Raw genomic sequence first — 13,117 nt, 5'->3', positions numbered from 1 at the left:
TTTAGATCTTTTTTTAAAAGAAATGGTATTGAGGTTGTGACTTTATGTCCTCACTTTTAATCTCTCATTTTTTGAAAATTATTTTGATGTATGTTTTATATTTATAATTAAAACATAAATATATCATATTCATCTTCGTTTTTTTCTCCCTCAAATTCTTCCCATGTAACCCCTAGCTCTTTCAAATTAATGGCCTGTTCCTTTACTTGTTGTTACACACACAACACTCATGAGTATATGAATAGATACATTTTTTTCTTTTTTTCTCTTTTTCATTGAACTCTATATTTTTCTCTGTTCCCCTCCCTGGCTCTTCTCTCCCCTTTGGACTCAAGGTCCCCATGCTTCCAGTTTAGTCAGGAGATCTTGTCTTTTACTGCTTTGCATGTAGATTAGATCTATGTAAGTCTCTCTTAGTGTTCTCATTGTTGTCTAAGTTCTTTGGGGTTATGATTTGTAGGTTGGTTTTATTTGCTTTATGTTTCAAAACCACTTATGAGTGAAAACGTGATAATGGTCTTTCTGGGTCTGGGTTACCTCACTCAAAATAATGTTTTCTAGCTCCATCCATTTTCCTGCAAAATTCAAGATGTCATTATTTTTTCTGCTGTGTAGTACTCCATTGTGTAAATAAACCACATTTTTCTTATCCATTCTTCAGTCAAGGAGCATTTAGGTTGTTTCCAGGTTCTGGCTATAGCAAACAATGCTGCTATGAACATAGTTGAGCACATGTCCTTGTGGCACAATTGAGCATCCTTTGGATATATACCCAAAAGTGGTATTACTGGGTCTTGTGGAAGGTTGTTTTCTAATTTTCTGAGAAATCACCACACTGACATCTAAAGGTGCTGTACCAGCTTGCATTCCCACCACCAATGCAGAAGTGTTCCCTTTTCCCCACAACCTCTCCAGCATAAGTTGTCATCAGTGTTCTTGATCTTGGCCATTCTTACAGGTGTAAGATGGAGTCTCAGAGTTGTTTTGATTTGCATTTCTCTGATGACTAAGGATGTTGAACATTTCCTTAAGTGTCTTTCAGCCATTTTAAATTCCTCTGTTGAGAATTCTCTGTTTAGGTCTGTACTCCATTTGTTTTATTGAATTATTTGTTCTTTTGATGACCAATTTCTTGAGTGCTTTATATATTTTGGATATCACACGTCTATCTGACGTGGGCTTAGAGAAGATCTTTTCCCATTCTGTAAGCTATCATTTAGTCTTGTTGACCATGTCCTTTGCTTTACAGAAGCTTTTCAGTTTCAGGAGGTCCTATTTTTTAATTATTTCTCTCAGTGTATATGCTGCTATGATTATATTTAGGAAGTGGTTCCCTGTGCCAATGTGTTCAAGTGTAGTCCTCACTTTCTCCTCTATAAGGTTCAGTGTGGCTGGCTTTATGTTGAGGACTTTGATCCATTTGGACTTGAGTTTTGTGCATGGTGTCCGTTTTCATTCTTCTACATGTTGACATCCAGTTATGCCAGCACCATTTGTCAAATACACTTTCTTTTTTCCATTTGATATTTTTTGCTTCTTTGTCAAAAATCAGGTGTCTGAAAGTGTATGGATTGATACCTGGATCTTTGATTTGGTTCCATTGGTCCTCCTGTCTGTTCTTATGCTAATACCAGGCTGTTTTCAGTACTGTAGCTCTGTAGTAGAGTTTGAAGTAAGGGGTCGTGATGCCTCCAGAAGTTCTTTTATTGTACAGGATTGTTTTTGGCTATTCTGGGTTTTTTGCTTTTCCATATAAAGTTGAGTACCATTCTTTCAAGGTCTGTGAAAAATTTTGCTGGGATTTTAATGGGCATTGCATTGAATCTGTAGATTGCTTTTGGTAAGATTGCCATTTTTACTATGTTAATTCTGCCTACCCAAGAGCATGGGAGATCTTTCCACTTTCTGGTGTCTTCTTCAAATTCTTTCTTCAAAGATTTAAAGTTCTTGTCATACAAGTCTTCCACTTGTTTGGTTAGAGTTACTCCAAGATATTTATGCTATTTGTGGCCATTGTGAAGGGTGTTGATTCTCTGATTTCTTCCCCAGCCCTTTTATCATCTGTGTACAGGAGGGCTACTGATTTTTTTGAGTTAATCTTGTATCCTGCTACATTACTGAAAGTAATGAATTATAGATGTTCCTTGGTAGAATTTTTGGCATCACTTATGTAAACTATCATATCATCAGCAAACAGTGAGTGTTTGACTTCTTCTTTTCCAATTTGTATCCCCTTGATCGTCTTTTGGTGTCTTATTGCTCTAGCTAGGACCCCAAGAACTATATTGAATAGATATGGAGAGAGTGGACAACCTTGTCTTTTTCCTGACTTCCGTGGACTCGCTGGGAGTTTTTCTCCATTTAGTTTGATGTTGGCTGTTGTCTTGTTGTATATTGCCTTTATTGTGTTTAGGTATGTTCCTTGTATCCCTGCTCTCTCCAAGACCTTTATTATGAAGGAATGTTGTATTTTATCAAAATAGCTGTTTCAGTATGTAATGAGGTGATCATGTGGTTTTATTTTTCAGTTTGTTTATATGGTAGATTACATTTACAGATTTTCATATGCATCTCTGGGATGAAGCTAACTTTATCATGGTGGATGATGGTTATGGTGTATTTTTGGATTTGGTTTACCAGTATTTTATTGAGTATTTTTGCATCAATGTTCATGAGTAAGATTGGTCTGTTATTCTCCTTCTTAGTAACTTCTTTCTGTGGTTTAAGTATGAGGGTAATTATAGCCTCATAAAAAGAGTTTGGCAATGTTTCTGCTGGTTCTATTGTGTGGAATAATTTGAGGAGTATTGGTATTCTTTAAAGTCTTGTAGAATTCTGAGCTGAAGCCATCTAGTCCTGGGCTTTTTTGGTTGGGAGACTTTTGATGACTATTTCTATTTCTTTAGCAGTTATAAGTTTAATTTGCTTATCTGGTCTTGATTTAATTTTGGTAAGTGATATTTTTCCAGAAAGTTGTCCATTTTGTTTAAATTTTCCAATTTTGTGGAGTCCAGGTTTTCAAATTTGACCTGATGATTCTCTATATTTCCTCCATGTCTGTTGTTATTTCCCCCTTTTCATTTCTGTACCACAAAATTGTAAGAAACACATAATCTCCCACCAGCAAAACCCAAAGAAGGGAAACATACAACCACTACTACCAAAAAATAATAGGAATTAACAACCACAGGTCATTAATATCTCTTAATATCAATGAACTCAATTTACCTATAAAAAGACATGGGCTAAGAGGATGGATATGAAAACAGGATCCAGCCTTCTGCTGTATACAAGAAACATACCTCAACCTCAAAGGCAGATACTACCTCAGAGTAAAAGGATGGGAAAAGTTTTTCAAATCTTATGGACCTAAGAAACAAAGCAGTATAACTGTCCTAATAACTAATAAAATAGATTTTAAACTAAAATTAATCAGAGGAGATGGAGAAGGATACTTTATACTCATAACAGGAACAGTCCTTCAAGATGAAGTCTCAATCCTGAACATCTATGCCGTAAATACAAGGTCACCCACACATGTAAAAGAAACATTACTAAAGCTTAAATCACACATCAGTCCCCACACACTAATAATAGAAGACTTCAACACTCTACTCTCACCAATGGACAGGTCAACCATACAGAAACTGCCCAGAGAAATAACAGATGCCATAAAACAAATTAACAGACATCTATATAACATTCCACCAAAACACAGAAGAATATACCTTCTTCTTAGTAACTCATGGAACCTTCTCTAAAACTGACCACATATTCAGTAACAAAGCAAACCTCCACAGATAGAAACAAAAATTGGAGTAACCCCCTGTATCTTATCGGATCACCATGGTTTAAAGTTAGAATTTGACAACAGCAATCTATAGATTCAATGCAGTTCTTATCCAAATACCAACACAATTCTTCAAAGACCTTAAAAGAACAATAATCAACTTCACATGGGGAAAATCAGAATAGTCAAAAGAATCCCATATAATAAAGGAATCTCAAATTCCCAAAGACACTTAAGGAAATGTTCAACATCCCTAGCCATCGGGAAAACGTAAGTGATAACTCCTCTGAGATACCACCTTACACCAGTCAGAATGGCTAAGATTAAAAACATCAATTATAGCATATGCTGAAGAGAATGTGGAGTAAGGGGAACACTCATCCATTGCTGGTGGGAATGCAAACTTGTACAACCACACTGGAAATCAGTATGGTGGTTTCTCAGAGAGCTGGGAACCCACCTACCTCAGGATCAAGCAATACCACCCTTGGGAATATACCCAAAAGAAGTTTAATCGTATTACAAGACTTATGTCCAACTATGTTTATAGCAGCATTATTTGTAATAGTCAGTACCTGGAAACAAGCTAGATGTCCCTCAACCAAAGAATGGATAAAGACAATATGGCACATATGCAGAAAATCTTATCAGAATAGCAGTGAATTCTCAATGGAAATTTCAAAAGCAGTAGAGTCTGCTCTAGAAGTTCTAAAAGACAATGATGACCAAACAGTTAGAGAAATCCCCAATCCCATGCTTAGAATTTCTTCAAACACTAGAAGATCTATACAGGCTCCAGGGTTGCCACAAGTCTCTGTGAGAGCTGAAAGGCCCTGCTTATTTGACTCTGTGGACCCTGTTCTCCCAAAGTTTTCAACTGAAGTGAGCTTCCCCTCTGTGGGCTATGAATATGTTTTACTACCATGGGTTAATAAAAGAAGCTGCTTCAGTCTATATCAAGGCAGAATATAGTCAGGCTGGAAGTGACATATAGAGAGAGTGGCAGAGTCGAAGGGAAACCATGTAGCTGCCGAAGGAGAAAGACACAAGCTACCAGCAGGAACCTTTCTGGTAAACCATGAGCCTCATGGTAAAACATAAAATAATAGAAATGGGTTAATTTAAGATATAAGAGTTAGCTAGCAATACACCTAAGTGATTGGCCAAGCAGTATTGTAATTAATATGGTTTCTGTGTGATTATGTCAGGCCTGGATGGCCGGGAACAAACGCGCAGCCTCCATCAATAGAATGCCAACACTCAACACCTTTGGCTCCTACAATCCTTCCTTCTACTCTTCTGCAGGTTACCTGAGCTCTGCCTGTTGTTTGTCTGTGAGACTTTGCATTTGATCCCATCAGAAGCTAAAGGAAGCCCCTCTGATGAAAATTGAGTTAGGCACCTATTCTATGAGTATAGCAGAATATAATTAGGTTTTATCCCATTAACTTTTTGGTTTTGCCTGCTCATGGGATGTTTTTCTGCCCACGTGGCTGCTTCATCTAGGCTTGATATGGGGATTTATGCCTAGTCTTTCTATGTTCAGTTGACATCCCTGACAGGTCTGTTCTTTCCTGAAGGGAAATGAAGAACAGTGAATCTGGAGGAGAGGGGAGGAGGGGAGAGAGGAGAGGCTGCAGTCAGGATTACTGTGCGAGAGAAGATTATATTTAATTTAATAATAATTTAATACAAATATATTTAATAATAATTTTAAAAAGACTATGACTGCCACCAAGAATAATATACCCAGCAAAATTTTTTTTAGCAAAATTAAAGGAAAAAGAAAAACTTTCCGTAATTTAAATGCTCTAAAAGATTTACATCCAACCAAACAATTGTAAAGAAAATATAGGCAGCATTTCTTTTGGCTAGAGAAAGGCTTTAATCTAAGAGAGAGACTATAGAAAGAAACACAAAGCCATATTATTAAAATACAAAAATATTACTGAGAACACAAACAACACTACCAAAAATTAGCAACACAATAGCCACAACCAACTTACATATTCCAACAATGTCTTTAAATATCATTGGCCACAATTCCTTGATCAAAAGACACAGGATGACTGAGTGGATCAATAGAAAGCTAAATTCATCTACCTGTTGTCTACAGGAAACACAGCTTTAAAGATCAGAGTAAATGAGCTAGAGTAAAGGAATGGATGAGAGTACTCCAATTAAATGGAAACAATAAGCAAGCAGGCCATAATGGATAATAAAATAGAGTTCAAACTAAACCTAATTCAAAGACATAAAAAGGGACACTTATTTCTATTGAAGAAAACAGTTATCCAAAAAGATATTATCTTAAACATATATGTATTAAACTCTGTGGTACCCAATTTCATGACAAATCTACCACTGAATTTAAAGACACTTGCTAACATCAATCCAATAATAGTAGGCTATTTCAATACCACACTTTCTTCAACAGATAGGTCATCTAAACAAAAAGTAAACAGAAAAACATAAAAATTAATTGATATCAAATTGATAACAGCTATCTATAGGATATTCCTTAAAACACCAATAGATCCACCTTCCTCACAACAGCTCATAGAAGCTTCTTTAAAATAGACCACACTCGGTAGCACAAAAAAAAATCTTTATAGAGTCAAAAAGTTTGAAATAATTTCATGTAACTTATCATACCACAATGCAACAAATCTTAAAATTGATAGCAAATAAATCTTACATGTACAAACTTCAGGATACTAAACAACTAATTATTGAATAATGAATGGGTTAAAAAAAGTCAAGAAAAAAATTTCCTGTAATTAAATGAAAATAAAAACAAAATGCAATAAAACTTCTGGAACACAGAATTGTATCCTACAAGGGAAATTTATAGCTGTAAGAGCTTACATTACAACATTAGAAAGAGCCAGGTGGTGGTGGAACTTTTAATGTCAGCACTCAGAAGGCAGAGGCAAGTGGATATCCGTGAGTTCCACAGCCAGAGCTGTTACACAAAGAGATCCTGTCTTGAAAAACAAACATGCAAATAAACAAAAGCAAAAAAAGAGAAAGAGTTCAAATGACTTAATGTTGTAATTCAAAATCTGTAAAAACAAGAACAAAACAAATAAAAAATCCAGTTGAAGCAAGAAATAAGACAACAAGAGCAGAAATCAATGAATCAGAAACAAACAAAAGAATCAAAGTATTTAAGAGATGGTTCTTTTAGAAGATAAATAAGAAATGAAAGACCCTGGGCTTAATTGACCAAAAGAAAAATGGAAAGGACCCAAATTAACAGAATCAGAAATAAGCAGGGAAAAATTACAACATATACCAGTGAAATTCAGAATATTTTAAGGGACTACATTAAATTACTGGATTCCAGTAAATTGGAGAACTCAAGAAAAATAGACTAATTTTGGACTTAATCAACCCATCAAAATTAAACCAATAATAAATGGGGAAAAACCCTAAATATACAAAGACAAACGAGGAAATTGAAAGAGTAATTACCTTTCCAGCTTAAAAAATACAGTGTCCATAAAAATATGTATTAACAGCACAATTCTACCACATTTTCAAAAACAGAGTTCCAGGCAGGCCTTCTTAACATTAGAAGAAGAAAAATAAGAAAGAATGGAAGGAAAGGAGAAAGAGGAAGAGAAGGAGGAGGAGGAGAGAGGGAGAGAAGAAGGAGGAGGAGGAGAAGAAAGAAGAAGAAGGAGAAGGAGGAGGAGGAGGAGGAGGAGGAGGAGGAGGAGGAGGAGGAGGAGGAGGAGGAGGAGGAGGAGGAGAAGGAGAAGGAGAAGGAGAAGGAGAAGAAGAAGAAGAAGAAGAAGAAGAAGAAGAAGAAGAAGAAGAAGAAGAAGAAGAAGAAGAAGAAGAAGAAGAAGAAGAAGAAGAAGAAGAAAGGGGGAAACATAAGGTGCACTCCAAAACTTAATCCAGCAATCCAATTTTATTCCATTGTTAATTCTAACCAGGTAAAGGCACAAAAAAATTTACAGTTCAATACTGTTAATATTCATTCAATTTAATGAATTCAAAGTATTCATTAAAATGCTTGCAAATGGAAGAATATCCACCATGACTGACTGATGCAGGATTCCCCTATGTATTCCTGTGAATATGTTTTATTACCATTGGTTAATAAAGAAGTTGTTTTGGCCTATGGAAGCAGAAAATATAGCAAAGCGAAAAATTCAAGAGAGATAGAGGAGGAAAGAAGTTGGAGTCAGGGAAATGTTATGTGCTGCCAAAAGACACCAGAACCTTACCAGTAAATCACAGTCTTGTGGCAATAAACAGATTAACAGAAATGGGTTAATTTAAGATGAAAGAGTTAGCTAGAAATATGCCTGAGCCATTGGCCAAACAGTATTGTAATCAATATAGTTTCTGTGTTATTATTTGAGTCTGAATGACCCAGAAATGAATATGCAGTCTCTGTTTACACATGACAAAGTCAACTTTATCCCTTGACATGCAGGAATTAATAAACTCATGCAAGTAAATAAATGTAATAAACAACACAAATGAAACCAAAGACAAAAATCACATACTTGTCTCAAAAGTTCTAGAAAAAAAGGCATTTGACAAAATTCAATATGCCTTCATAATAAATGTCTTAGAGACTATAGGACTCAATATATTAATAGATATATTGAGAAATCAACAGCTAACATCATCCTAAGTGGAGAAAAGCTTAAAGCAATCACACCAAAGTCAGAAATAAGACAGAGGTGAGCATCCCCATTCCTTTTCAATATCGTGCTTGAAGTAATAGCTGGTGCATAAAGGCAAGGGAAGGAAATTAAAAGGATACAAATTGAGAAAGATATCAAACTACCCCTGTTTGCAGATGAGATATTATTATACATTAGACATCCCAAAAATTTCACCAGAAAACTTCTATAAACAATAAACAAATTTAGTAATGTAGCAGGATAGAGAATCAACTTGTACATATCAGTAACTATTTTATACACTACCAACAAACATAGAGAAGGGGATCATAGGCTATCAACGATAGCAATTAGAGCAATTGGTACTAGTTCCAAGAACTGATATGTAGACCAGTGGCGGGGGAACCCAAACATAAGTATAACTAATTTCATCCTCTTAATATTTGACAAATATGCCAAACAAAACAGAAAAAAAACAACCTGGAAAAAAAGAAAGCATCTTCAAGAAATGGTGCTTGAAAAACTGAGTATCCACATACAAAAACTAATTCCAAATGAATTAAAGGCCAAAATATGAACCATTAAATGGCTAAAATAAAACATAGTATCCTACATGATATAGGTAAAGGAAGTTTCTGTGTAGGACTTGATTTGGCCAAGAATTAAGGCCAGCAATTGCCAAGTAGGACTCAAAAAAACTCAAAAGCTGCACAAATAAACAGTCACTGAGTCAAGAAGTACTCAATGTTTGAGAAACTCTTTGCCAGCTAGTCATCTAATAGAGGACTAATATCCAGAATATATAAAGAAACAAACACAAAGAAAAATGGCTCGCTCAAAAACTGGGCCTGGGACCTGAACAGATAGTTCTAAGTAGTATGGAAAAATGGCTAGGAAATACCTTTTAAAAATATTCATTTCCTCAACAATTACGAAAATGCAAATCTAAGTAATTGTGAGGTTTCTTCTTACTCCAATCAGAATGCCAAAGATCAACAAAGCAGCAGATAGAAAATGTTGTAAGGGACCTAAGGAAAATAGAACCTCACTCACTATTGGTAGGATTCTATCTAAGGAAAATAGAACCTCATTCACTATTGGTAGGATTCTATCTAAGGAAAATAGAACCTCATTCACTATTGGTAGGATTCTATCTTAGTTCTGGTTTCTCTTGAAAGCACCATGAGAAAGCACCATGACCATAATGCAAAACGCGGAGGCTTACACCTCGGCATTGCTGTTCATCACTGAAGGAGGCAGGAGCTGATGTAGTGTTCGTGAAGGGGAGCAGCTTACAGACTTGCTTTACCTGGCTTGCTGAGACTGCCTTTTTATAGAACCCAGGCACAGCAGCCCCACCACCCACAATGGACTGTGCCCTCCCCATAAGTTGCTAATTGAGAAAATGCCTTACAGCTGAATCTCTTGGAGGCTTTCCTCAACTGAGGCTCCTTCCACTCTGATGATCCTAACTTGGGTCAAGTTGACACAGAAAACCAGCCAGTGCATATTCTAAACTGGCGCAAACATTATGGAAATCAGTATCAAGAACTCTCAAAAGGCTAAAAATAAATCTACCACACAACCCAGTTACACCACTTTTTGACATTTGTCTGAAGAACTTGGCGTCTGACAACAAAGATACTTGCTCAGCTCTGTTCGTTGCTTCTTTAGTCACAATAGCTAGGAAATAGCAATAAGCTAAATATCTTTCAATTAACAAATGGATAATGAAAATGTGATACATACATACTGAGGAATACTATGCAGATAAAAAGAAAAATAAAATAATGGAGTTTGTATGTAAAGAATGAAACTAGAAAAGATCATAAATGATCATAAAGAAATAACCCACACTCAAAAAGAGAAACCTCCCATGCTCACTATCGCTGAAGGCTCCTACCTCCAAATCTTCAGAGTGTACCCTGAGGTAATGGCAGAAATCAAGAAATTCAAAAGCAGCCATTGCTGGAGAGCAATGGAGAAGGGAAGAACAAGGCTCAAATCTTTCCTTACCAAACAAGGAGCAAAATGGAGGCTGGTTTCTAATTAGGAAGGGGTAATGGTTATAAATATAGAAGGAGGAAAAGGGATAAAAGCCTACCTAAACATGTAAGTTTGTATATAATTATGTATGTATATATATGAAAATGTTCCATCTGTGCTAATAATGATAAAAAGTAGAGGAGACCCAGAATATTCTCAACACCTATAAAGAGCAAAGAGCCTGTGCACACAGATAAACACTGGAGTACCCAGGAAAGTTAAACCAAGAGCTTACCTGAGGTACTAACTGCTCTTCCCAGGACAGGAGGAATGATGTCCTTTAAAACCTGGTGATCCTTTGCTTTCTGGTGAAACAGGATACGCCTTATCTCCCCGAATTTATGCTTTTACTTTCCAAGACCTTTTTCCTAAATTTGAGCATTGCTTTTAGACCATAAGACCCACGTTTATGAGTGAGATCACTTGTGATTTATAACAGCCTGAGGACTCCCTGCGCTATCTTCTGGCCAGGCCAATCCTGCCACACAGGTGTTACGTCCACTCAGTCAGACTCCCCAGACCCTGAATCGTGGACATTCTTGTGAACGGAGCCACGTGTGCTCTGTGAGGAATCTCAGTGTAAACATGTTTTAAATTGTGCACTAGGGACTGAGTTCATTGTAATCTGAATAGCTTTTTCAAAATTGGGCTGAACGTAATACAGCTAAAGTAAAATGATCTGGGCCAGACTCTAGAAGTCTTGGTCTAGCATCAGTTACAATAAAATTGGGCTGAGCCGAGTTTCACTCTTGTCTCTTCATGGATTGATTTTTACCTACCTACCTTAAAGCTGGCAGAATAATTACCACAACTGCCAGTCGTGAGAAGCCATCTTTTTAAAGTATTTGGTCAGGAGTGTCCAACAAGACTTTAAAACATTCAGACTATTGTTGATTTCTCTTGATTGCTCCCCAGAGGAGGAAGGTAAATTCCTACTGAGGTACAATGTTCTTCAGGGAACAAGCCCAGAAAAATCTTGGTAATTGATCTTAATGCAACCTCCCTGAAGTACAGCTGTCATGGTCCCATAAGGCACTATGAAAGCTCCCGAGATAGGAAGGCACCAACAGTCGTACCCAGCTATGACACCGATTACCCACAACAGTTATCAGCCTGTCATGATAATCCTTCTGGTGGAGTAGTGGCAATGCTTTGGAGTTCTTCTACCAGCTGTCTAATTAGACTGAAGGACCCACTCAACAGAAGGGAAATTATGCCTGGTACTAACTACCTAGGGTTAGTTAAGTCATGGATCTTGTATGAGAACTTATAATCACCACTTTACTAAAGAAAAATAATTGCTAAACAAATTGTAAATATTTGTCCTTATACCCACAGGTAAGTATAGTCCTTACCCCTCATCAAGGGAATGGTTTTTGCAATAGGTGAAGATGACTACGGAAAAACATAACTCATTAAAATGAAGATTTGGTGAGCCCAGTTCCAAAGGATATATCTCCAAACCCCTCCCACACCTCAGGCTAGAGGAGCATTGAGGAAGCAGGGAAAAAGGACTGTAAGATTCAGAGGGTCAGCTAATATGCTGTGAGACTGAGTCTTCTAGTGATGCCAGAAGCTACACCCAGAAAGTCTCACCACCATGACTGTCTAGACTTAAGCTGGAAAAGGATAACAATAGACGTGTTAAAGTCTGGAGGAACCATGGGGCCTCAGCCACATACCAAGCACCACTGGTGTCTAATGAATGCTGAGCATGGGAGAAATTGTCTTCTCCAGGGAAAACACACCAACTGATTACCTAATATAGAATGATCAGCCCTGAAAATATGCAACCCAGTAACATTATACAGGCTGAGAAGGTCGCATTTAGGAATATATATATATATATATGAATTTAACAACAATTAATAGAGAAGCCTTAAATTGAAAATAGAGCAAGGAAGAGTATACCATAAGGATCAAAGAGAGGAAAGTGAAGGTAGAAATTATGTAATTATAATTTCAAAAATAGAAAACAAGATTTTTCATATGGCTCACTTTAAGCTTCTTCACACACCATTACTCACAAAAAGTAAGTGCGCTAATCAGCCCTGCTGGTTCATTCCTACCACAGAAATACACAAAGTCCTTGCCCATGAAATGTGCAAAATAAACTTGAGATGAAGTAATGCCCACACCCTACCCTTCAAGAAATAAAATGGGTGGCAAGGAGGGTCGCCTTGCAAAATTTTCCAGTTAAAATAGATTTTCCTGATTCTAAATCACAATAAAATTTTTCCTATTTTCTATGGCTAGTTGTTAATCCAGAAACTACTTACCAGAGAGATGGCGAATCTTTGTTTCTCACCGAGTTTGGGACGTTCTCAGCACTGTCGAAAGAGGAACTGCATCACTTCTTATCTTGTTCTCCCTTTTCTCAAGGAATCTAGAGGTCAGATGAGAAGACTGAACCTTTTGCTGAGGAGTTTACTTAATGTATTCTAATTAGTTCTCCTTTCACCAGAGTAAGATAGATAATGCAATGCCTAAGGCGGGTCATATTCAAGTGCATTGGAAATGACTTCTCAAATGGTGGCTGTTTGCAGGCCGCATGGTGTCAGCTCCTAGAGTTACACATTCAACTTCGAAGAGGCATCGCTAGGTGAATTCTTAATTTTATATGCACCCCCAC

General features: G+C 36.8%; 1 protein-coding gene across 4 annotated transcripts in view; it reads right to left on the bottom strand.

Annotated features, from left to right (window-relative positions):
• Nucleotides 1-12,871, bottom strand: part of Adgre3 (adhesion G protein-coupled receptor E3) — a 65,881-nt gene extending 53,010 nt beyond the window's left edge. For 3 of the 4 annotated variants that reach the window (XM_075975668.1, XM_075975670.1, XM_075975671.1), the window contains exon 1: nucleotides 12,765-12,871. The gene's annotated coding sequence lies outside the window, so the exon portion shown is untranslated. Of the gene's footprint in view, nucleotides 1-10,720; nucleotides 10,816-12,764 lie in introns of those variants that run through there. The other variant, XM_075975669.1, reaches the window with a different exon arrangement.
• Nucleotides 12,872-13,117: the final 246 nt, after the last annotated feature.

Source organism: Microtus pennsylvanicus, chromosome 6 (assembly GCF_037038515.1).
Source record: "Microtus pennsylvanicus isolate mMicPen1 chromosome 6, mMicPen1.hap1, whole genome shotgun sequence".
Classification (NCBI taxonomy): Eukaryota; Metazoa; Chordata; class Mammalia; order Rodentia; family Cricetidae; genus Microtus; species Microtus pennsylvanicus.
The sequence above is the reverse complement of the archived record's forward strand: the minus strand, read 5'-3'. Positions and strand labels throughout refer to the sequence as shown.